The sequence below is a fragment of the Chionomys nivalis genome, chromosome 11 (genome assembly GCF_950005125.1).
Source record: "Chionomys nivalis chromosome 11, mChiNiv1.1, whole genome shotgun sequence".
Taxonomy (NCBI): domain Eukaryota; kingdom Metazoa; phylum Chordata; class Mammalia; order Rodentia; family Cricetidae; genus Chionomys; species Chionomys nivalis.
Genome location: NC_080096.1, coordinates 36,691,192 through 36,718,190, shown reverse-complemented (window position 1 = coordinate 36,718,190; position 26,999 = coordinate 36,691,192). Strand labels below are relative to the sequence as shown.

The window sequence follows — 26,999 nt, the reverse complement described above, 5'->3', positions numbered from 1 at the left end:
TTCCGTTTACCAGGGGAGGAACCCAGTCATCTGGGAGATTAAGTCATGTGTGTCTGGCTACTAAACAAGGAAGACTTGGATTCAGATCGCAAATCTAAGTCAATCAAACTCTAAAGCTCTGTTTCTCCACTGTGGCCCTATCCCAGATTATTCATTACCTGCCTTTAAGGGAATGAAGATATTCTTTCCCTGATAGAAAAATCTGTTTTTCCATGGTCAAAGAATAAGGGATATGCCAGCCTTGGACTTCAAAGGTAACTGTCAAGCCTCCCTGTGTGAATATATCTCTAATTCCTTCATTTTGAAATAGACTTCTGTTAGTGCCGGTCTCCACGGACACTTTCAGGCCCTTCCCGTTACTCTCCTTTCCCCTGTGGGACTTTTACATTGCAGCTTGGTAATACTTGCTACTCAGACTACTTTCATTCAACTCTGCTGCCTCCTAGGTGCCCAGATTTGAGGAAGTGACTTAACTTCTTTGAGTTTTATTATGAAAAGTGACAGACGAAAACAACATTGCTTAGTGTTTCAAAGATGAGATCAGATAATAGGAATGCTTGGATATTAATGCAGTTAAAGGAACTGAAGGCTGTTAGCTGCATTTCTGAATGTGGTGCCCTTGCCTATCCAGCAGTCCAGCAGGAAATTGAGTTCTTTACAATGCTTCTCTTCTTTCCATAGCGTCAGTGGTCTCAAGTGTTCCACCAAGTGTTTATACAGTCCTTCTTGTTTTTGCTTCCTGCCATATAAACCAGCTGGAACTTTCTCACTCTAGGCCTCTATGCACGGGAACAGCCTCTAGGCGAGAGCTTCATTCCTGTATGTGTATCATGGCCATTTTCATCAGTGCCAGAAACCTTTGACCTACTCACATGGAAATGAAGCACCAAGTCTCCACCCCGGCACATAAAAATGACTCACAGCAGGACACCCCATGAAGTGCCATCTTTGTTGTCTTGCTTCAAGAGCATCCCACAGTGAACACCTTGAACTCCAAAGTATGACAGAACTTAGTGACCTATCTCTTTTGATTCATACACAGAGTCCTTAATCTGGGGGCATACACCCAAGCTGTCAGAGCATCTAACATTGGCTATTTTGGGAGCAAGCCCTGCCCTCTGATGTTCAGCATCTGTGGAAGTTTCATCTTGTTGAAATTGCTTTCATTTTGGATAAGTTCTCTCTGAAGCTTCCATGGATCTTCTGCACTAACTTCCATTAATCTCCTTATCTCCTCTCTCCCTTCTTCTTCCTACCCTTACTATTCTTGTCCCAATTCATAAAATATGCCTATGTATTTGGCCAAAGTATTTATACTTAAAATTTTTGGTTTGATTTTTGTACACCACATACTTTTGTTGCATTTTGATTTTGGTCATTCATTCTTAGTTTCTAAGAAAGAAAAGATAATTTAATCCGAGAATTGAATATCCAATTAATATGAACCAAGTGATATTTTCAGTGCCTGCTTCCTTCTGCCCAGAAGTATGGCTCATCGGCAGTCACTGGATGTAGCAACTGAGAGTTAGGGAGGAGGAGTTTTCAGCATCACTCATCACAGATGATTCTTCTCAGGTCAGAGATGACCTATTCTGTAAGTAGTGTGAGCACTCTGATCAGTGTCTGGTCTCTAGGGACATGATGAAAACAGCCATATGCCTGAGAACCTTCCCAAAGCTGCTTGAAGCATCTCCCAGTTCTGCCAGAGGTAGTAAAAGGATCTTACAATGACTTCACCACTGCTGACCAATGGTGTACTTTGAGAAATTTCCTCAACTCTTAGTCTCCATCCGGTTTACCTTGTAGGGATATTGTAATTATCAAGCAAGGTGCTTAGAAATTTTAGAGAAATGAGAAGCAGAGTTTTTCAGATCTAACACTTTTGCCCTTTGGAGCCAGAAAATTCCTTTGTGAACAATATTGTTGTGTGCAGTGCAGGATGCTTTGCAGCATTGTGGCCTCGCACTGGACTCAAGTAGCACCCTTCTTCTAGAAGGTGACAGCTAAAATATCTTCAGATACTGTTATGTCTCCTTTGAATTAAAATGTCCCCTGGTGGAGAAGCACTGAACTAGGAGATCATGTTATTATTGAATTTGCATCCAAAGCAAAACAGGCCCTTTGATGAATGAGAATCAATGTAAGGGACAGATGGGACAACCACCTGCTGTGTAAAGGGACAACACAGACCTAGAAGAAGAAAGTGATTTGTCTTGACGTGACTGTATCACTGAGGGTTTTGTTTGTTTGTTTGTTTTTGTTTTGTTTTTCTATATAGAAAGATGGTCGAAGAACAGACATGCCCAGCTCTCTGTAAGTTTCAAAGAATAGATCAACACTCAGCCTAATCTATGCAGAGGCCTTCTGTTCCCTCCCTCCAAGAGGCCTCATTCTTGAGCTTTTAATTTGTTTTCACAGTGGTTTGAACAAATTGAATTTGTTAATTAAAGTGGTAAAATGAAATGCTGAGCATTATTGACTAGATGCTAATGCCATTAACAGGACTGAAGGCGAGGGACCCAGGCTGTCAATCGCAGCACAAATCAGATCAACAGAGGCCACAGTACAGGCTGTGCCTAAAGGCTGAAGAGACAGACCTGTTTACGTGTTTTGTGCTTTTTTGTCTTCATCAGTCAGTATTTGCAATGGCCAAGACATTCTTTTCCAACAGTTAACTCTTCTGTGCCACGGGTCTTTCTGTGTGCTAAGAAAAAAATCATCCCAAACCTAACCTACAAGCATCTCTGGGTCTAACAAGGGAAATACTTTGTATGTAAAGATAGTACTTTATGTTTTTATGTGGTGATGGTGTTTTATCATGGTAAAAGATTTAAGATTTGGGGTTCTATGTACCAAATGGGTGGAATGCCAATCAATGATCAATGTCTGCAAGCCAGGTCACATGACTCTACTTTCAGCTTTATTTTCTGTAAAATAAGAAAGATCAAAACAGTTCCCATCTCATGAGGTTTTTACAAAAAGCAAATACATGATTCTGATCAAACGTTTGGCACGGGTCATGACACAGCACAAGGTTAAGGCGCAGCTACTGTGCACTCATTGTCACATCTTGTTCCAAAGTTCAACACAAACACTTGGGGAGCCCCTGGAAGAGGGACCAGATCTGCTCGGGAATGCCGACTAAAGACGGTTCGAGATGGAACATTTGGAGGTTGATGTTCTGATGGAGAAATGGAGGAAAGGCTCCTGCACCAGAGAAGGAACATGCAGTCACAGCATTGGGGGATGTAGAGTCTGTGTGGGCATAGTCAAGGGGCTGGGTTTGAAATCTCATTCCTTTTAGCCATTGAGTTCCTACTTGAAAAAATATTTTACCCCTTCTCATCACTGACTTTTTAATTTTAGCTGAAATATCACCTCCTCAGAGAAGCCATCTCCAACCACATATTCCAAAGTTGGTTATCCTGTTCTCTACTAGAATCCTGATTTCCCCGTTTATAGCACTTATCGTTTTAACTTTCATCAGTTTGCTTATTCGTAGACTCACAAGATACTGTAACTCTATGACACACAGTGTATTTTTTTTCATATTTGGTCGTCAGTAAGCAGTATAGCATAGGACAGTGGGTGCACAAGGCATAGACGACTTGGTTTGTATGAACCCGTTGCTTTGGTCAGCAACATACATGCATTGGTCATAATTTAGGAATAGGAAAACAAAATAATCCTGTTTGAGCACTGTGCCTCCAAGTGCTTTATTTATAGTCCTTCCAGGAAACTTAGAAGGTAGATCATATAGTCCCAATTTTAAGGGTGAGGAACCGAGATTTAAAGAATTTGGTGAATTTAGCCAAAAGAAAAATATACTAATGATGGGAAAACAATAATGAAAACCCATGTCTGTCTGTCTCCCATTCCAGTACTTTGAGAAACCATGACCCAGAGTCCACTAATCACAAGTAGTAGAGGCTGTGGGGGGCAACATCAGTGACTGCCTGCAGATCAAAGTTCTCGCTCCAAGTCACATGGTTCACCTTCTCAGCATGTTAACCATGCTCTGTGAATCTGAAAAGACCCACTTTAGTGTTCAATATATAAACTTCATAGTTAGCTAAGGAAGAGCATGACTTTATTCACTTGTTTAATTTTTATTAAATTCATGGCAAGCTAGTTATTGATTATAAATAAATAATCATTTCAAAATCAGATGTTTGCAGACAACTTAACAGATGCTGGGCTCTAGAATAGCAGTTAGTAAAGGCAACATATACTAACCCAAAATCAGAGCAAGGGATTCCTAAACACTTTATTCTTAAAGGCATTACACATAATGAAAACAATAGTAATGATATATGGAGGTACCTATAAAACCAAAACTAATAATATGTCAACATCAAAGGCCTAAGTTTGTGATAGTTGAAAAGGTAATTTTCACTCATCATACACTCCAAAGATAATTTCAATTTTCCCATTGTTCAGCTGTGAACATATATACTTCAACCTCAAATAGCTTAACTATTTCTCTGAGGTTAATATTCTCATCTGTAGAGTGGGCTGTGTCTTTTGAAAATAGCTCTAACAAAATAAAATCCTAGACTTATAATTGGGTACTTCTTAGTTAAAATATGGCCTGTTCTCCATCAGACTAACTTAAAAACTTCAGAAAAATCATATTGTAATCCATCTGTCAAAGGAGTAGCTGGACATTATGTATGTTAGATTCCCTTCCAATTGTGATACATCATGTTTTCAAATGTGCAACGCTCTGTCCAGATGTCCTGTTAAGGGAGATTCTCAACATCCTTATGATCCCAATTCTAAGGGACTCTCCCCAGTGTTGCTCTGAATATCAACAGTCACTAGCCAAAGGCCAAGGTCTTCTGTAAAATCGAATCATTTTGTGTGGTCACCATGAGTTTCTGCGAATATAAGATAAAGAAAGGAAGAAGCTCTTTGCAAATGATTTATAAAATACTTTTTCACTTTTATTTATAAATGTGAAAAGGGTGATTCGGTTTCCAAGCAAGTGTCATAGCCAGATTGGGGGTGACCTCTTTAGTTCCAACAAACGCTCAAGTTCTGCCTGCTGGAGATATCAGAATCAAATATTAGTCTACAGCTGTCTTAGCTCTTTGTGGCTTAGGGGACTGTGAGTTCTGTTGAGCCTACCTCTCAGAGAGCATGTCTAAAGCAAACCTACCTCTGCCTAGATAAAGTCTCCTTGGAACCTAGACTGTTTTCAAAGAGGTGACTTCACCAAAGAGGGCACTAAGGAGATGGTTTAAACAATTTTAAAAAAGCAAATGCTCTCAAACGGTGAAATTAGACATTTTTTCTACTTTGTACAAAACTGAAGAACTTGGATGAAATCCTGGGTGATGTAGAACACAGTAACACCCACCTTGGCTCTTTGTGCAAGATCAGATCTGACTGACAGAGCTAGGTGCATCCCTGCTCAGGAAAGCCGGGTTAGAAAATGTGATGAAGAGAGTGGCAGGCCGGGCGGTGGTGGCGCACGCCTTTAATCCCAGCACTTGGGAGGCAGAGGCAGGCGGATGTCTGTGAGTTCGAGACCAGCCTGGTCTACAAGAGCTAGTTCCAGGACAGGCTCCAAAACCACAGAGAAACCCTGTTTCGAAAAACCAAAAAAAAAAAAAAAAAAAAAAAAAAAAGTGTGGCAGCATATGGTGAACTCTAACAATCATTTTCATCATGGGAGAGACAGCACAGAACAAAACGAAGGCCGTGCTTTCGATAGGCAAGCTCACCCCAGAAAGATGGTGAGCACAAATGGGCAGAAAGTACTTTTCTGCCCATTGGCACAGGGACATTCCTTCTGCTCCCAAAGGAGACCCAGCAATGGGAGATTAAGAGGAGTGGGCAGTAATTCAGTACAGCTTTATTCGCACTGAAGCAACCAGTGCAGAGACACTGGTGCATTTTAGGCAGAGAAATGGCATACTTTTTATTTTAGAAACAACACTCTAAAATATCCATAGGAAACAGATTTGGATCAAAAGTACAATGGGTACTACTTTCAAAGGTGAAGCTAACTGCTCGGAGGCTGTAGTCAAAACTGATTGACTCCATAACATTGACCCATTTGGACTCTAAGAAGTTCATATATTCACCATCTTTGTCAAATGAATTACTGAGGGATTAAAAACATTAAATCCAAGGTTGGCTTCTAGAAGCAGGGTTCACAACACTATGATTAAGATATACACGCCAAAAGCAATCCATGAAAAGAAAACTTGGAGAGATGGATAACATAACAGAGGACAGAGTTCAAATCGTGAAACTTGAGACCAGAGACTGAATAGAATAAAATGAAACTGAAATTTTAGGGATAAAGACCTTTTTTAGAGTAGTAATGGGTATGAGGGTCACAAAAGTGTCTCAGAGGACTTGTGGATGTATGGATTAAGGAACCAGGTAGGAGGCGACACCATTCCTGGGATGGAAAATATTGCAGGGAAAACAGAATAGAAGAAGGTCCCTGTGATATGTCTGGGTGGTGGTGTCCAGTACAGACTTTAATTGTATATTCAGTTTGAAGCTCAAAAGATTCCCACTTGTGTCTCAGATGAACATATAATTTGTCTTTCAATCTTCTCTTTTGAGCAGAAGGCTCAGTAACCACACTGCTACAACAGATCCTCATTCTGGAGCGCCAATCTCGCCTTGCTGTGCTGATCTCCAAATACTCAGGTTCATGCTTGCTGCCCCACACTAAGCCCCTTTACGCCTCCCAATGTGTAGCTCCCACCTGGCATGATGGCTGTGTGTCTTCACATACACCCTTTAGAAAGCTTTGTCTCACAGTCAGGCCCCAGACACATACATTACCGAATCATTCAGCCTATGGTCTCTTGGGATAGCAACCCTATTCTCAATCCTTTACCATTAGATAAACATTAGGGAAAAGAAAGGGAATTAAACCTTTCTGCAGCTCTCCCGGGACACTTACCAAAATAGGCTACCTCGTCAAAACAGCATTTAAGTAAATGGGTGAGCAACATTGAGGAGGGAGCCTGGGGAGAAAGTCAAAGCCGCAGACTGAGAAAGCAGCAAGAGAAACCAAAAATATAAACCATATTCCTGGCTTTGGTACTACAAAGTGCAGAACAGAACCAGGAAAAGGCCACTTTCCTCCCTTTTGCCCCAAGCTAAGCCAGAGTCTTTTGTTCTGGCCTGGTAAAGTGAGGAAGACTGGGGGAGCATTATAATAATCATGATGTGTGATGCTTTCAGATTTCCAAACTTACTTCCTGCCTGGCATTTCATTTTGGTCTTTAGCAGAAGACTTGACAGGGAAATGGAAAGGCTTACTATCCCCATTTAATGTACTGCGCACTGAGAGCCAGAGCTCTGAAGTTACTAGTCTGTCTTTACACAGGGCTGCCACATTAGCACATAGAGTGCTGCTCCCGTGGAAAAGAAGTAGGCCTGTCCCATGTTCTTACAGGGTCTGAGAGACAACAGGACAAGGAGTGGAGCTGATGTGGTAAAAGGAAGTCAGGTGTCTTGTTGTCTGCTAATGGCACAGGTACATGTAAGGTAGTGAGCTCCCTGTTCTCAGTTGAGTTTAAAGAAAAGTTAGATAGCATTGTACTTTAGAAAGAACTCTGCTCTAAATAGGAGATTGAACTCAATAATCTCTAAAATTTTCTATCTTTCTACTTATTATTGAATATCTGCCAAAAACCTAAACATCATATATATGAATATATGACATATATATATATATATATATATATATTCCCACACATATGTAGGGCATATCTATGTATAATGTATAATGTTATTTGTTAATGTTATTCAAATATATTTAATATGGAAGTAATATATTAATGTCTGTAAGATGACCATGTAAGGAGAAACTATGATTGACTCTAGAAGGAAAAAGCAATTTTCAGTGACTGATATACTTAAACTTGAAAATAGTTCAGTTCTTTAAAACAAACCACACATAATCTTTGTGTGAAATATTTAAGAGGAGAAAAATTCCTTTTTTTTCTGAACTGTAAAATTATTCTTTTCTAACATTGGTGTGTATGTGTGTTTGAATGTTTCTCTATACGACAATCAAACATATTTGTATGTTGCTTTTGTATTTTTTCCTTACTTTCTTTTATTTTCTATTTTGCCAAGGGAGTTGTGGCAGCATTTAAAATAAAAAAACTACCTAAAGACTTTCATTTCCAGAAAGTACTCAAAATAGTTCTCAGCAGCAGAAAGTGTCTGACAGGTGATCTTGGGTGTCGTTCCCTGCACACTTAAGAAATCCTTATAATACTACAAAGATCATGTGGTGACATGATTGGTCTAGACTCCTTAGAATAATCTTGCACAGATGTGTAAGGTGCTTCATGTTTTAAACAGTGCTTGAGGTAACTTCTGTACACGGTTTCCCTGGCAACCATGTAATTACAGGAAACAACATTTTTCTCTTGGGTCTCATCCAGTGCAGGTACACAGCAGGAAAAACTTTTGTCCTCATAACACTAAAGGAGCATCAGTGATCCTTTGACATCTAAAGATGTGTGCAGAAATAGCATCTCCATTGTCCTAATTCACTGAGTAATAGGACCTTCCATATTCTGGTTGTTTCCCTTTTAATAATTCTGTGGTTTGTTTACATGGAAAATCAAAATTAAGCTGTAATGACACACTTTTTAAAGGCTAGGGAAATCACCAGGAATACAGGGTTCCTCTCTGCTTCTACCCTTTGGTCTGTGAAATACGCACAGTTTAACTGAACTTGGGAAAGCTCTTCTTCCCAGGACAGCAGATTCTATCATCTGTGGATTTCCTGCTTAGGTCTCAGGGCAACCAAAAAGCATCCAGGCAGCAAGATGGCAGGAAGCCTTCTGTAGTATTTAGTGCACAGTATTTAACTGAAGGAAAAACCCTTGAATAGTGGATACAGCAGAAGTCAGAGGAGTGAAGTTACTCTGTAGAGCCAGGTAGGAATCTTTGGTTTTCTTTGGACTTAAAGTCCCTGATATTACAAACTGTTAGATATGGTGAGTTATCATCCATAATCATGAAATTTCAACCCTACCAGGTGAGTGCATTGACCTGGCATGGTAGGTTTGGGCAAGGCAAACTCTATCAGGCACCTATGTCCTGTGGTGCAAGCCTGGCAAGCAGAATTAATAAAAGAGGGACTTAGGAGTGGTTGGGAAGGTACATCTTCTTATAAAACTAGAAGAAGAAAAAAAAGCTCCAGACTTGCTAAACATGTTGCCTGCCAATCAAGATTATGGTTATACCATCACTTTTTATAGTGACATTTTATTTGTGTTTTAATAAATAAAGTGTGCCTGAAAATTGGAGGGTAAAGCTAGCCATACTAGTCAGTCATAGAGGCCAGGTGATGGTGGTACACATCTATAATCCCAATAGCCACACTATTCAGCCATAGAAGCCAGGGAGTGGTGGTGCACAGCTTTAATCCCAGCACGAGAAAGGACAATAATGCAATAGGAGATTGGAGTTCATCTGCTGTCAATCTGCATCACACTGAAGAGAGGATAGCCCAGTCTTTGTAAAAACTCTCTAGTGGTTGGTTGTTTGGGTTTCTGATCATCAGATTGAACCCCAGTATCTGTCTCTGGGTTTTTATTATTCGAGCCACAACATTTTGTCTAGAAGGAAGGCTTAAATACTTTTTCTTTATGCACAAGTTCTTTTACATAATATTATCAGTCAGAGTAAACACTATGTACTGTGCAATAAGTTGTTTATAACCAATTCATATGCATGTATCATACCAAATGATATGCCTGTCTAACTGAAGTTTGTAAGATTTTTACATTATCTTTCATATCAACAATTTCCCTTTCTGCTTTAACTTTTATTCTTTAATAATAAAATTTAAAAAGTATTCAAATATCAAAAAAAAAACCTCTTTCCTAAGCAGCATAGCTAACTTTACATGCAGGGAAATGAACACAAGAATGGAAATCAGGAGGAGTGAAGGGCATGAACCTTCACTCAGTCAGATAGCCAGCAAAAAAAAGTATAAAATATACAATGGCAGCCAGGCATTGGTGGTGCATGCCTTTATCCCCAGTACTCAGGAGCTAGAAGCAGATGGATCTATCTATCTATCTATCTATCTATCTATCTATCTGCGGAACAAAGGGAGAGTGAGACTGCCGTGTTAGCTTTCTGATTGTGACAGCTGGCAGGATGCAGAAGGATGAGTGCGAATTAGATCTGTGCTAAACAACCCTTCCTGGCATCAACAAGCTTGGGATGCACAGGAAGGATAAGCTGTGGGAAGGAAGAGAGTCAGGCAAAAGTCAAGAAATCTACTCCTTGGGCAAAACTTTTACCACAGAAGAAGGGAAAAGTCATGATTTGGCATGCAGTTGGGGATCTTCATAGTGGCCAACACAGGCAATCATGCTAGTCGGAAGATATTGCTTCCAAAATGCTGAAATTTGGAAAGATTTTTTTAAAGGTCTTCTCCCAGCCTAGCTCCTTAAACTGTGTGAACGGGGATGATAGGATTCATCTGAGTGCTATGGAAGTAGAGAAACTGAGTCAAACAAGTCATCAAAACAAGGCTGATGAGACAATATAAGGGAAGTTAGGACCCGATGGACTGACACGTGGGTATCACCAGTTGAAGTCTTCATTAATACCAGGGACTGCAAAGCAACAGAGCCAGGACAGGTGTCACTGAAGGGTCTGGGCGTAAAATAGGCAATTCGATGATCCATTTGTCAAGACAGGTAGATTGGTCACTGTAGAGTTAACCAAGTCAATCACTCCATTTGGAAAACACCTGAAGCCATTGGCATCCATGTGCACACGCGTGTGGACACACACACACACACAAATGAAACTTATAGAATATTATTTTTAAAGAAAGATTATAACTCAACAGGAACCTCGTTGAAACCGGTCTGAACAGGCATAAACCGGAGCGAACCGGTCGAAACCTGTCTGAACCGGTTTGAGCCAGTTTAAACCTGTCTAAACCGGTTTGAACTGGTTGGAACGGGTTTGAACCGGTTTGAGCCAGCTTAAACCTGTCTAAACCGGTTTGAACCGGTCTAGGCCGGTTTGGACCGGTTTGAACTGGTTGGAACCGGTCTAAGCCGGTTTGGACCGGTATGAACTGGTTGAAACCGGTCTGAACCGGTCTGAGCCGAAATGAACTGGTCCAAACCGGTCGAAACTGATATCTGAGTGATGTCAGATAGCAAGAGGAGAGATGGAGGAAGAACATATCTATATTTCCGATGATCTGATCTACATAATAGCTTTACCAAGGAAAGATGATTATTCTTAATTTTATGAATGAGAAATCTGGTTCCCAAACCTACCTTGCTATTGCTTGAAGATTTTAGTAATAATTAACCATGACTCTTAACTACCTCTGGGTTAGAGGTTTTGCTTAGCTTTCTTTAGAAAACTCATGTCCAAGATTATTTTTTTAGTTTGTCATTTGTTGGGCTCTGTGAGATAATAGCATCTTCCAGTTCCTCACACTGGAATAAGTTTCCTAAGCTTTGATTTGATCATCATGAAACTAAATTGCACCTAATACTGTTAGTACCTCATAGGGTCACAGTAAATAGTACCCTGTATAAATAAAGTAATTAGTAACTTCCAGCTTTAAGGTGGATTCTTGGCAAAAAAAAAAAAAAAAAAAAAAAACAAAACAAAAAAAAAAAACTGTTGTTATTATTGGTATCCAAAGTCTGATATAAAGTTTCCATGTACCCCTGGACAAATTGTTTAACTCTGGCTCAGTGTCTGGCCCATAACAGACACTTAAGAAGTGATTATAGAATAAACAATTGAATAAGTGAACAATTGTCTTAAATCCAGTGGCCTTAAATTTTCATTTTGTGAAATGGGGGCATTTGATTCAAAATGCTAATAGCCAAACACTTATTGTGTACCACTGTGTTTTCACGTGGTTGAGACATTTTAATCAGAGTAAGAACGGTATGCTAATTGCTCATCTATCTCCTAATCCGACAGACGAGGAACTAGAGCATGAACAGAAAGCAAATCCTAGTGCTGTCTTTCTTCACCCATAGGTGACTCTCAGCATGAACACTTGTGTTCATGTCCGTTTATTGTACACAATGGTGTTGGATGTTTGGGTCCATGTCAGGAAGTTCTGAGGGGTAAATCATATCGTATGTTAACACAAGCTGAAAGGCTAGGGGTCTCGGTGGCTTAATGGCAATAGATCTGCCATGCATAATAAGAAAAACACATGTTCTATCTGTGCTGGTATAAGAGGCTTTGATTGGAATGTCACTAGAAAAGAAAGAAATAGGAACTTTCTCCAGATGGCAGAGTGTGCCAAGCAAAAGCCAGGCTTGTGAATTAAAGAAAGCCTGAACTAAGCCCTTAATCCTGTACATGTGTCTAGTCTTTTCAGGTTTACAAAGCTCCTTCCTGTGTGTGATCATATTTGGGCCCCAGTGCAGCAAGCAAGATAAAAAGGGTCTAATGAAGTTGATCTGGCTAAAGGGGGACTCAAGAGAGACCAGCTAGGTTTTCAGGTCCACTGTTATGAGGGCTTTGTAATTCTGAATCTCCAGTGGTATCTTGATATATTTAAGTTGAACGGATAAAAGCCCTGGCCGCTGAGTTATGTACATATCTGACAGTACTTCCCATGAGACACGTGCCTGTCCCAGAAGGACCAAGAACATACTTGCTGAGCTCCCTTCCTTGAGGTGCTAAACAAAGTCAGGGTGAAGCTTTAGATGGCAGGATAAGAAGTGATGTGGGTCACCGAGTCTAACTGATATGAAGAGGAAAATGAACCATGAGATTGGAAGTGAATCCGAAGGTTAGAAGTTTGGAGAATCTGCAGAAGTTAGGATTTGGAAGTAAGTCAAGGCAAGTGGCTCCAGGATGACCCACAAGAAGTAGCAGATTAGATTGCCACTTCTCAATACCAGCAGCTCTGTACAATTTACCAGATATTGCAACTGTACTGAGAAAGAAGCACATATCAGCCTTCTTTAGTTTACAGCTAAGGCAGTCATTAAACAAGTACATTCTTAAGAAGCAGAAGTTGTCTCATATAACAAACTAGAAAACTTGATGTGGATTTTAAATTCAAGTGTGGTACCTTTTGACATTTGACTTTTGAATTGAGCTATGAAGGGCAAGTTGATTTAAAGGGGAAAAAGGGAACCAGAGATGGTGGCACACACTGTTAATACCCACACTCTGGAAGCAGATGCAGGCAGTTCTCTGTGAGAAGGCCAGATTGGTCTACATAGTGAGTTATAAACCAGCCAGGGCTATATAATGCCACCTTGTCTCAAATGAAAGGGAGTGAACAGTGAATAAGTGGGTAGAAAATTTGTTGTAGAAGTTGAGGGCAATGGGAGCAAAGACTAGATGACAGAAGGTTCTGTGGCACATTTGTGAACTAAAAAGACAGGAGTGTGGGAAAGCCAGCATAAGAAGATGAGGCTTAAAAAGTAGGTGGACCCAAATGATACTGGGCATTCTAGGCCATGTGACACATTTGCGTCTTTTTACCTCACAGCCTTCAGAAGTGTGAGAAGTGCGGACCAGATTTGTATTGTTAAAGGATATGTCTGTTGTATCCAGAATGAACTGGAGGTATGCTGGGCTATGCAGTCATTGAGATGCACCAACCAAGAGAGCAAGGGAATGATCCAGAGATGAAGAAGGTTGTTGATGAGAGTACGACAGGTAGCAAAATCAATCTGAAACCCCAGGATTCAGAACTGGCTTTTCTCAAAACCACCATTGAGTGTTAAAGCCTGGTCCAAAGTTATGAACTAACGTGTTACATAGAACAACCTGTTAGAATCTGTAATAAAGACTCGCACAGCAAAGGAGATGTTTGACTTTACCAGTCTCACAAAACAGAAGAAAATGCCAGTTATGGCATTCAAATTGTCATAGCCATCATTTGAGAATACACACACACACACACACACACACACATATTTCATCTCCATTGTATAGGTAAGTAAATTAAGGCTCAGAGAGCTAGTAGATAAAGCCAAGATTTGTGTGATGTGAATTAGACTCCACGTTCAGAGCTTCTGCCTTTAACATTCCCTTTATGAAATAGCATCAAATGAGAGGAAAACAGCAAGCCAAGGGGAGAAGAGGCCCGTGGAGACAGCTGATTCCAAAATGTAACTGAATTGCTATGGTACTCCAAGCAGAACTTTATTGCATTTCTATGCCAAGGGTCTAAATTGATCTCTAAGTCCATCTGACCCAGCTATCTCCTTCCAGGAATGCATATTAAAATTAGGGTGAGAGCCCAGAACCATCAGATCCAGTCTCAGGGCACCTTTGCCAGAATTCTAGTTGAAATTTTTAATTGAGTTCAAACCCCTGTAAACAGGGATGCACTAATCTGAATGTTGATTAAGTTTTCATCCTAACTGCACATCTTGAGCTCCAGTGATAGGCCTGACTGTCCCTTCTGACACTGGTCTAGCTTCGTCCTTCAGTCAGTGGATGTACCTACACAGTAGGCGAGAAGAGGGGAAGATAGAGGAGATGGCACTCACTCTTAAAGCTATTAGCTGAGATTAGTTAGTGGATGGTTTTCAAAGCATGGTCAGTCCTACTATGCACTTTTAAGACTTTTGAAAAATAGAATGAATACATCTGGATATTGCCATGATGACTAACAATTTCGGGCAGCATTCTGACTCTAAACTGTAGAGGCACATAAGAAACCCACAGGTTTTCCAAGAGTCTCCAGAGTTCCTGAGGATGTTGAACTACTTCTGAAGGTTCTTCCACATTTCAGACACTGTGATTCTTTGAGAGGCATAGATGGACGCCAACTACCCTGTCTCTCTACATACTAAATGTCTTCTCTTTGAACTGCTTATGAAATAAAAGAAAGCTAGTACACTGTGTCAGGTCAAAAGTGTCTGGGCCTTGAGAACCTGCCAATCATTTACACTAGTTGATATATCAGAGGACTGAATCTTGCCAGCTACAAGAAAAGCAAGAATGGGTGTATGTCTCCATCTAATGCCATTAGAGGACTCCATTTAAATCATCTATCAGTTAAGTTTTTCTACCAGAACTCAAACTGACCTAAGTAGAACATTTATACAATTGTTTTTTTTCTCTGTGTGTGTAACAAAACAATTCAGCTATGAAAAGCAGAGATTGTTCCAATTTTAAAACACAAAGCAAAGCAAAACAAAACAAAAACCCAAACATCATTTTCATATGAAGTGCTCCCAAAACTTCTCTCTCAATCTTTTCATTATTGCAGGGCCTTACCCTTTTCACTATGGCTACCTTATTCTGCATGTAGCGTTTCAGGTTTCATGAAATGCTGTTACAGAACTACAGCTTCCTTCTTTGAAAATCAACATTTTGGCAGCCCCTTGCTGTTCCATTTTTGAAGGTGCTCAGGTCTGCTGCCCTCATTCATCTAACGGCAGGAGATGATTAGGCAGTGACAGAGTTGTGGTCCATTCTCATTATCTCATAGTGAGGATGCCTCCTTGGCTGGAGAGGGGCAGGGGAAGGGATTGAAAGGGGTGACTGGAGGCCACAGATCCCATAGAACTCAGAAAACCATTCTGCAATGTCCAGTTCCCAATAGCTTATACTTTTTATATCTTTGATCTATTGTATGGAAATTTGATTATGTATATGAAATTTTCAAAATACACTCAGTTATTTTTTATTTTATTCTATAGTATCCATCTTCTGATAATAACATCCAAATATTACTTGGGAAGATGACTTCTAAACATGTAGTTTAGAGGACTGTCGCCCTCAGAGACAGGAATGGGACACATGACTTCCTCACATTTATTCATCATCGTACATCATTCCCATGTACTGTAACTTCATATTTATATTAGCAATAATTTGTTTGGTAACTACTCATGTCCAAGGTAATTTTAGTTAACTTCAAAGACTCTCTGTTTTTTTAGTTTATCCTTTGTATTGATTTTATAAAATCTCCAGTCTAAAATGAGAAAGAAAAAAGCCTTTCAAGTGAATTTACTTGAATTTATTATTCTCCAAGCATCCAAAGTACAAACTATGATTACATGGACTGGAAATAAAGGAATGAACAAGGCATGGTTCTCTGGATAAGTTTTTTCTTCACAAGACCTTCATGATACATTGAGAGCCTAGAGGTGTTGCGAAACCATCTTGAATATTTGTAAGTCACAAGTGAAAAGACAAATGTAGGTCCATAAAGAAAGTCAAGGATGAATACTCTGAAGATAAAAATATGGCTAACAATGTGTTAAATGTTTAGGTACCCTATTGTGTGGCTTTAAATGCTCTAACCATAGTGATTAAATAGAAAAATCCTCATAAAGTTATAGATTTTATATGACCAGAAGTTGACAAAATGTTAGAAAGGTCCTAATTAAATTTTGTATTTATATGTAATTACACACACACACACACACACACACACACACAATTTATTAGCTGGAAGATGTCCTAATGAGGTTCATTCATGTTACGAAAGTTTGGGGCTCAGGCTAAGTTATTTCTGGGCCAAGTCTGAGAATAGTATACGTATAAGAATGTGTTCCTTTCCCCCATACTCCAATGTTTGCTGAAAGCTAATACAATATGTTCTACAGCAGACAGGAAGCATTCATACTCTTCATCACTCTGACAAATACCCAACAGAACAAATTAAAGGGAACAATTGTTTATTTGGGCTCACTAGTTCAGAAGTGTCAGCACATAGACTTGGCTCCTTGATTCTCAAAGATACAGAATGTCATGGGGAATGGTAATCTGACAGAGAATTTCTTTCATGAAGGATAGGAAGTGGGGTGCGACTGGGCAGCACAAGAGACACACTCTCAGTTACTTCTGTTCTCCAGCTAGGCTTCACTGTGTACAGTTTCCAGAACCCCAAAAATTGTGCTACTGTCTGGAGACCAGACAGTCAACACATAAGCCTGTAAGTTGAATTTCATTTCAAATCATAACAAGAGATCTGTTCTTGGGAGAGTTCTTTATACTTGTGTGGTATATGCATACATATACAATTGCAAACTCGTTGTTGGGCTCTGTGGGCAATGGGAAAAAAATCGTTTATAGTTGTAACAGACAAGAATGAAGTTCAAAGTAAATTAGATTCAAATGTGTACTGAATCATATATGCTGAGAACATAGTATGGTGATATAAAAATATTCAAATATTTTAAAAATACAAATATTCAAATCAGCTCGATTCTGGGTTTATATGTTCTAAATCTATATGAAAACATTAAAAACATGTCCAGTCTTACATTCTTCTAATTCAAATACTGAAGTCTGGAGTTTGGAAATGCAGGCAGTAAACATTATTTTTAAAGAACTCTGCATTTCCTCTGGATTCATGACTAACCTGGATTCCAGAAACCCATCTCCATATCATTCTTGGGCAGTTTTGAGTTCTAGATTCTTCCAGAACGATGAGAACAGCACTTTTGCCAGACCCTTTGAGACCTTCTAGGCAGATTAACCCCATATATTGGCATTCTGCTAGCTCTTTGAAAGTCTCAGTGGCTCAGAAGAAGGTTTACATTTAGAATCATATGGCATGGCTTTCAGTTGTACTTTAGTTATCTGGAGGCTGAGAGGTCTCATAAAAGTTTATTTAATCTCTCAAAGTCTAGATTTTATAGGTTTATCCATGTATAAAGTACAAAAGTTGAAAAGCCACTGTTTTCTGTGCCAAGAATAGATTGTGCATATGTCTAGTACAGTAATTATCATTTTATGCTTTTGTATTTTTCTGTTTAATTTAAGCTATGTGTTATTGTAGAAAATTTTATAAATGGATAAAAATTATGTTATAGATCCAAGCTGATATGTGTTTGTATCTTAAGTCTATCTCTAAGTACAAGCTGTCTAACTATATGTATTAGCTCCTTTTCATATTAACTTAACAAAGCACAAGCATAGACAACTTAAAGCAGGAACAATTTCTTTTATCTCACTCCCTATGCTTGCTTGTCCCCATTCACTTGAGCAGGACATCATGATGGTCGGAACATGTGCAAAAGGGGGTTCTCCACCTCATAATAAACACAAGAACGAGGAAGGAATTATTGATCAGGTATAGCCTTCAAAGCTGTAGCCCTAGTAATAGGCTCCCTCCAACTAAACCCCCTCCGTAAGTTTTTAGAATCTCCCAAAACAACATCTCCAGTCAGGAACTGACTATCCAACAACACATGTGCCTGGGGAGTACATCTCATATTCAAACCATAGCACTGTGAGGAAACTGTTTCTGTTCTGAGAATCCATTTGTTTATAGAAAAGTAGAAACAGTAATTCATACCTAGTTCCTAGGCTTGTACTAAAGATTAAAGACACGTATCTCTTAGATAGTAGCTGGTACATAGCACGTATGGTTTATATTATACTATACTATACTATACTATACTATACTATACTATACTATACTATACTATACTATACTCTCTATACATTATGATCCCCCACTGGTCCTGAGGGATAAGTTACAAGGTTCATTGGATCCTTGGAACCTTCACTAGTATGGGACTGTGTGTATAGAACACTTCCTTTTATGCATATATAGTTTAAGGTAAAATTTAATGTGTAAATTAGTCACAGTAAGAGATAAACAACAGTAAGTAATAACAAAATACAAGTTATATCAATAATTGTACAAATTCACTATTCTTGTGCTTTAGAACCATTGCTAAGTAACGTAAAGTAAATAAACACTAACAATGTGTTATCACAACAGTTGATCTGATAACTGAGATGGGAAGTAAGTGACAAAATGACAAATAGGTGGTATCTTTGCTTTCTGTTACTATAACAAAAGTACCTCAGGGGAGAAAGGGCTTGCTTGACTGACAGTTCTAGATTACAGCTCATCAGGGCAGGGAGGACAATGCTGCAGAAGCTTGAAGCTGTTGCTCATACCACATCAGGGGGGAATGAATTAATGTGTGTGCACTCAAATCACCTTCTTCACTTTACATGGTTCAGGACCCTCTGCCTAGGGAATGGTTCCACCCACAGTGGGCAGGTCTTCTCTCCTGAATTAAATAATCAGGATACTCATCAACATGCCCACAGTCCAGCCTGACTAGACAGTCTCTCATTGAGACTTTTTTCTTGATTATGTCAAGTTGACAAGTACCACATATAAATAACATGCATAGGTATATAATATACACTGAACAATGAGATGATTCACACTTCATGTTAGATGGACAAGGGAATGACAGACTTCATCCCAATGCCCCAAAACAGTATGCAATTCAAACTTTAGTATTTATTTCTTGTATTTTCCATTGACTGTTATCAGATTATAATTAAGCAGTAGTAGGTGAAACTGCTACCATCGATAAGGAACTGTGGTAAATGTTACTGTGTTGTTACTGGCTTTTGTTATTGTTGTGATTGTACCACATATAGCCTTCAGTGACTATGATGGTGATGATGATGATGCCATCTGCTAGAGTAGAAGAGCGAACATTTGGAAGGATGTAGGACAAAGCGACTATTCTTTAGGAGCTTCCTGTCTGATTTGGTTTACAACCATGTATCTAGTAAATAATGAAGCTGGGCTTTGAACTACAGTTAAAGAATTTTAAAATACCTTTCTGTTGCCTACTATGTCCCTATCTTATAGTCTGTGTGTGATGTCGTTGTCATTAATTGTTTATGTCTGTCTTCTCTACTAAACTGAATTCCTCGAGATTCAAGTTCTTAAAACTCCCCTTTATCTCTTGAGTTCCCCAAACAGTCCCTAATTCAGTTACCCTGGATGTGTTGCTGTGTTTCACAAAAACAGTACACTGGCCTGTGTGTCCCGTGCTTCTGCCCTCGCAGGCAGAGCCACTACCCCAGTGTTTTCATCCCTTCCTCTGCATCCCTTGTCCCCTCCCCCTCTCCCTATTACAGTTCTGCAGTGAGTGATTCCCTCTGTCATCTCACCGTAAATTGATGACTCGAGCCTGCTGATGCGCTGAGCCACATGGCTAATACATCAGCTAAATGGATGCCGAAAACACCACCTGCTCCTTCAGGCAAATGGCACTTTGGAAAATGGAATGTGTAATCAATAGAATTAAGCCTTAAGCGGTGTCCATACCCATGTCCCAGCACAGAGCCTTGGCAGGCAAACAGTGGGGAGATTTTTTTTTTTCCTTTTTTTCCCCAACCCTTTCCAAAGTGTGTGACTCGGGACTCATTCAGCCTGTTCATTTGCCATCACCACAGTCAACAGCCTCAAAAGAGCTGTCTCTTTTCTCCCTACTAACTCAGGTGTTTCTGCCACGTGGCCTTTACACCCTGTCCTGGAATCTTAGAGGCAGTTTCCAGCATGTTTTGTGAAGCCCAGACGTCTGCGTATACCCCAGACTACAAGCAGTGTGAAATCAGACAGAGCTGAAGTAACCTTGGGAAGGCACTTAGTCAGTCTTTCTGGACAGTGATTATGAGCATATGAGCACATGAAGGTATTCTACAAATGACAAAGTGTCACACGAATGCCAGTCTCCGTCATCATCATTATTATAAGGGTAGGTGTGTGGCCTCCCTTCCCATTTTCCTTTGGCATCCACCTGAGGAAGTAGAATTTCTGACATAGAGCAGAAAGGCCTGGCTTGTCTTTGCTTTTTCTAGGTTTGTCACAAAAAAAAAAAAAAAAGAAAAGAAAAGGAAAAAGAAAAGATATTATTAAGCAGAATTCTGAGAACTAGAAGGAATTTAAGTATCACTGCTAAAACCCATCTCCACCCTCTATTCTCATTACAAATTTAAAAAGCAAAGACTCAGTAGAGAGAAGGATTTCACTTCTAGATTAGCACCTGTGAGGACTGGTATCTATGGTTCTAGCTTGGTGTAGGAGATTCTTCCTGTAGCTTCTGGCCAGCAACTCTTTAGGACAGCACAGGATGGAAAACAATGGCATGCGCCTGTCTGGGCCAGGCAGTCATCGGTCAGGAGTCCATCCGTCCGTGTGTCATGTCCCCCTCCCCGCATGCCCACTGGCTTTGGTTCTCATCATCACCCTGAGCAATCTCTTCCCATCGCCATCCTCTCATCCTCTTTCTGGGAAGTGAAAGTTTTTCCAACTGTATTGATTTGCTTGGAGTGCAAAGGGACTCTTCTGGGTGGTCTCATAACACTTCTCCTCATCCCTTGCTGGACTTGAACTTTTCCCGACCAGCCTTGGGATGAAGACCCTGCCCTGCAGGCTTCCTTCTAATATGAAAATTGCCCAGTTCTTTGACCTCCTTGTGTTGATACAGCAAACAGTGGATCTGAATATTCAGATAAAGAGGCTGGGAGAGATTCTTGCCCCTCCAGCCCCAGGGAGCCTTCTCTGGTCACTCAGAAGCCTCCGCGTGCCAGCAGGAAGAAGCCTTGGTTTTTGCCACATCTAAGCCTAGCAGCAGCCCGCACATTCTCTGAATAACTCAATTCAAGAGCAAAAAACAACTATGGTCTGACTCAATGAGACCGACTATCTGGCAGCCTCTGAGAGGGTTGCAGGCTACACACTAAAGGAAGTGGAACAGGGGGACTCCCACTGCAAGTGCTGACAAGAGATAGAAATGGAGGATAGAAATGGACGGGTTGAAGGTTACTGACGAGCAACAGTTGGCCTCAGTGTCAGTTACAAGGGAAGAAAAGTTGCTGAGGGAAACCGAAACATGACGTAACCCTTACCAACAGAAATGAGTTAATTGTTTTGGAGAAGGGGGAAAGGCCCCAGGTTCTTGCGTCTGCTGGTATCTTGCTAGGGACTTTCGACAACACTTACACTAAGGCTTAGTTTACACTTGTGTGAAATGAGGGAGACAATACTTTCTCTGCTTGGTTACAGGAAGATTGCTTAGCCCATGTTTGTCTCTTAGCAAGTAGCTGCTCAATACATATTTATTATTATGAAAATTGTCAATACTATCATTAGCAAGTATGTAGAAGTAGAACCAATGAATCAGTAGCTAAGTAGAACCTTTGACGTCATTTTGGCTACTTGTTTGATTGGCTGCATGTCATAAAATACACCCTCTACCTCAGTCACTCCACTCTTTGTGTGACTCACATGACAAACAGATTCAGAGAGAAACAAGGCAATGCTGATAGCCAGTGACCATGAAGTCCCAAAGGCAAAGACTGAGTTGCTGTCTTAATTTGGTCTATTGGAAAAAATACCACAGACTGGTGACAAATGAATAACAGAAATGTATTTCTCACAAACATAGAGGCTGGGCCTTTAAGATCAGGTGCCAGCATGGTCAGACCCTGGTCCAGACCACAGACTATGGTTGGGTGCATCGTCTTATTTCCTTGCTCTTCTAACCAGCTCCTTGGGGCCTATTTTCCTAGAGCTAGCACTCTCATTTGGGAGGACGTGGCCTTTGTGAACCAATTACCTCTCAAGATTCCACTTCCTAATTCCATCCCATTGGAGGTTAGAATTTTAATATATGAATTTGGGGGAATTCAGGCAGGCTTCATTCCATTCCATGAGGTGTGTGTTTGCTTCTTGCACTGTATCCTTTATCTGTGGCATTCTGTCCTCAGTGGAACAAGGTTATTGACATTGTTTTACCAAATTTAACATTGTCGTGGCAGAAAGAAGGAAAACACACATGAACAAATGGATAGCAAACAAGGGGACAAGGTAGTTGTAGATTTTATTCCAAGTAGCTGGACGTCTGCAGAGAGGAAATGGGTTTCCTACCCATGTGGTAGGCCTGCTTCACTCTAGGCACTGTCAGCACGACCAGCAATCCAATAAGGCAGTGTTCCGGCTGCGCCATTAGCTCATTAGGTAGAGGCGAGTGTCCGCATTGATCTGTTTATCTCCCAGGCCCTGCTGCTGGAGAAAGGCCAGCTGTTCCTGAGAGCTGCCTCTCCCCTTGACTCATCAGAAATCATCAGGAGAATCGGCTCCTTTGTCCCTTTCAACTTCAAGGTCACTCCAGTGCCAAGCAGGAGATGGGCCACAGTGCTTTCTGGGGCTTTGCTCACTCCGTCCCCTCCTTTTCTCTTTTAACTTTCCCCCACCCCGGAGTGACCTCCATAGAAATGAAAAGGACTGTCATTGGAAATGCCAGAATTTACAAGTGGAAAAATACCCACTTGAACCAGATGTCCCTTTTTGCCTGCTAGGAGTATGGCCTTGGGGAAGTCGCAGCCCCTCTCTGAGCTCTGATTTTCCTTCTTCGCAAATCCACTAAGAGCACCTGTATCTTCAAGTCATTGTGAGGGTTCGATGAAATGGCCTGAGAAAGGGCAGGCGCATCTTCCAGCTCAGCCTTCCTCGCTGCCATCACTAAGAGAAGCTGTTCTTTTAAGCTGAAGAATCCAACTATTCATTGGGCCTGGAACATGGGGGTTTTGTAAGCTTTGTATGCAAGCACCCTGGATAATCTAGGCATTATGTAAATAATGTGTTTCCTGGGTGCCACCTTAAGAATAGACATTACCAAGAATGTGGGGTTTTCTGCGCTGAATTTAACCAGTTAACTCTGTCAGCAGCTTATCTGTCATGCCACAGGTTCCCTGTTGATTGGAAACTAGATTGCCTAACAGAGTACAAGTTAATTTGAATTAATTGTTTTGAAAATAAGAAATATTATTAAAATACCAAACATGCATCCTTTTAGTCAACAATGCCCACCTGACATAGCTTCTACCAGGTGATTTTAACAAAATTCACCTTTTAGAACTACTAGAATCACAGCCTTCCTGTTTGATTCCATGACTCAAAATTGACGGTTTCTATATTCTGACACTTTCTCCTCTACTACTGCTGACATTTTACTTCAATATTATATTTTATATAGTCACTATAAAATTCTATAGAGGTAGAAGTTTCACTGCTGCTAATTCCACAAACTCTCTGTGTTTATTAAACTCTTATCACTATACATTTTCAATAAAATGGGTATCATACTATATTATTTTAGCATCGTCATTTCCGTGTTCCTAAATAGTCTTCAAAAATGTATATATTTAGGAGTTCCACAATATTCCATAATCTGGATGTGAATATTTATGTCATCATTCTATCTCTTTCAACATTTACATAATTCTCTATTTTTTTATTATTATGGTTTAGGGAACACACTTACATGTGTTTGAGTCTCTGATTACTCCCTTAAGCTAGCACTCATTCAGTCCTTTTCAAAAGCACTGATAACTTGCTATTTATCTTTAAAGAGCCCACCACCCACTAAGTTCTGGGTTTCATGCTGTTTTAGAGGCTGGGGTACCCCCTGGTGGAGGCAACAGAACATGGCCCCAAACTGTTACAAATACCCTGACATGGGAATTCAGAGTCTATGCACACAATCTTCTGAAAGTGGCTTTTGCAAAGTTTGTCTGTCATCACTTCAGGTTTCCTTTGGATAGGAAAAAATCAAAGACATGAAATGTGCCCCTGTGCATGCAGGTACACATGTACATATATGCAAACACACATACACACACACACACGTACATACACACATAGCTACAGGAAATTCAAATGGAAGAGCCAAATAAAAATTCACGGAGAAAAGTCAGACTTAACAATGAGTTTCAAAGCACAGTCAGAAGTAAGCTGGGGCCGAAGTATTCCAGCTGCCCCCTCTCCCATACATCCCTATCCCTGCAACAAAACAATCAGAGTTAGAGGTTGTTTCTTCTGTGGCTAGACAGGTCTAAGACCAGAAACCTGCCCATCAGGACACTAGATGGAGCCAGTTGGGAAAGTTTATGTTCTGACTGCCATGGAACCATTTTCTGCACTTTTCCGGGAACAATTGCATGATATAGCTGAGCTTGCAGAAAATCTACTTCTCTGACATTCTTCAATTGAGCTGCCTTCGATCAATCATTCATCAAACATTCACAGCGCCCTTGCCCTGGGCCAGACACTTAGCTGAATCAAACATAGCCCCTTCTATGTGGGAGCTTTGGGACTGCGGAGGGATAAATTCATTTCCTTTTGCTTTCCTTTACTCTTTCTAGACTCCGGGCAACACGGCCCAGCTGATAGTCTGGGAACCCACAAGACCATGCTATCCCCTCGCCTTTGTTCTTGTGTCTCCTCTCTCCAGAAAACCATTTCCTCTTATTTCTCAGCATGGAAGTCTTCTTATATCTATCTACCAAGCCCAGTCCTCTCACTCCATCCTCTGGGAGGCCATTCACAGGTTGAAATCTTCTTGATTTGTTAGCACTCTGTGCAGGAGCTCTCAGACCAGCATGCACTGGGACTGCTTGGAAGACTGGATGCCTCTCTTGGTATTTCACACCTCGTAGATCCAGGATGCAACCTAAAAATTAGCATTTTTAAGAAGTTTCTGAGTGATGCTAATTCAGTTGGTTTAAGGAACACACTATGTTGGCTTAAGGAACACACTTTGTTGGTTTAAGTAACACACTATGTTGGCTTAAGGAACACACTTTGTTGGCTTAAGGAACACGCTGTGTTGGTTTAAGGAACACACTTGCTTTAATGATGATTGATCCTAGCATCATACTTCATATTACAGTGACCTAGACAGTCTCTGCACTCATTATTTCCGCATGCTAGAGATAGCAGAGATAAACAAAACAAAACTTATTCGCTGTTCCAGAAGAGTGAAGAAGAAATAAGCATGTAACTACTATCTATAATGAATCAGTATATTCTATTCATTCATTTTCTGTGGCTATTATAAAATATGTTGGCAGAAGCAAACTTAAAGAAACAGATTGTATATTAGTTTGTAGTCCCAGAGGGATAGAATCCTTCCTGGTAGGGAAGACAATGGAGAGCAGCAGGAGCAAAAAGCTGAGTGATCATGTTTTCATCCACACATGGGAAGCAAAGGTAACAGGAAGTGGGGCAAGGCTATAAACCTTCAGACCCCGCCTGCAGTGATGAATTTCCCCAACAGTGTTCTCACTCCTAAAGGTTCCACAACTTTCCCAAACAGCACCATAACCTAAGAGCTGGGTCATCAAATACATGAGCTTGTGGTTGATATTTATCATTCACGCCACCAAAATCAGGAAAACCAAAACTTACCAAAGCAGAAGCATTTTAGCTTACAGTGAAAGATGATTAGGATGGTACCTGCAATAAACAGGCTCAGCACATGCTGTAACAGAGTAGTATGAAGTGCAATAGCATCTCTGTATTGTGACGGTAGATTTGTAAGTTTCAGCCATGGAAACAAAGGACATATCCCAGGAGATATGAAGATGATGGGAGATGAAATTAGAGAGGTCAATACAAAAGTCTTAAATGTCATGATAAGAACATTCTGTTGCATACTGTGAGTAATACTGAACTAGTAAAGAGGTCAAGTAGAAACATAGCAAGTTAGACAGTTCTGTGGAGGAAAAATCAGTCTACTGACACTGAGGAGTTTGAACTGCTAGTGCCAAGACTGGAAGGATGAGGACAGTGTGGAGGCAACAACTGTCCAGGCAGAAACTGAGACAGAGAAGGCACAGATTTGAGGGCCGGATGGACTTGTGCTTAGTTCTGTCTCACTGCAGGGAACCGCAAAGATCTTACGAAGCGAACTCTGCTTTGCCATGCCTCCTGCTCTTTTTCTGAATCTCCATCTTTGCTTTCTTCCCATTTTCTGTACCTGAGTCCTGCACACTTCCCAGACTTCTCTAGGTCAAACCTGATTGCCTCCCTGTGAGTATAGTCCCACCTCTACCAACGGTCCTATGTCTTGGTCATATCTGCCTTAAGTCTGCTGTGTCACACTGACTAAACTGACTATTTGAGGTCTCCTCACTTCTACTGAGTGACAATATATAATGATTCCAGAGATGTTTTACCATTGCTGTTTTGTGGATCACATCTCATAAGCTAAAGAAATTCTGATTGCATTCACTCGGCAGGTGTGCAGCCCCAGACGCTGTATGCATCACTCCTGCAGAGGAGCTTCAGCTCCCCTTGACAGTCCTTTCCAGTGATGAACAATCCTTGTTTTGATGAAACTTGTTCTTCAATTTTGACGTTATTCTTTGACTTAACGTAAGAAAAGTCAAGTTGAGCAGTAAGATGT

At 40.4% G+C, this 26,999-nt stretch overlaps 1 protein-coding gene across 1 annotated transcript in view; it reads left to right on the top strand.

The window, feature by feature from the left end:
• The window catches only part of Agbl4 (AGBL carboxypeptidase 4), a 1,086,156-nt gene that overhangs the window by 686,724 nt on the left and 372,433 nt on the right, over positions 1-26,999 (top strand). The window lies entirely within an intron of this gene.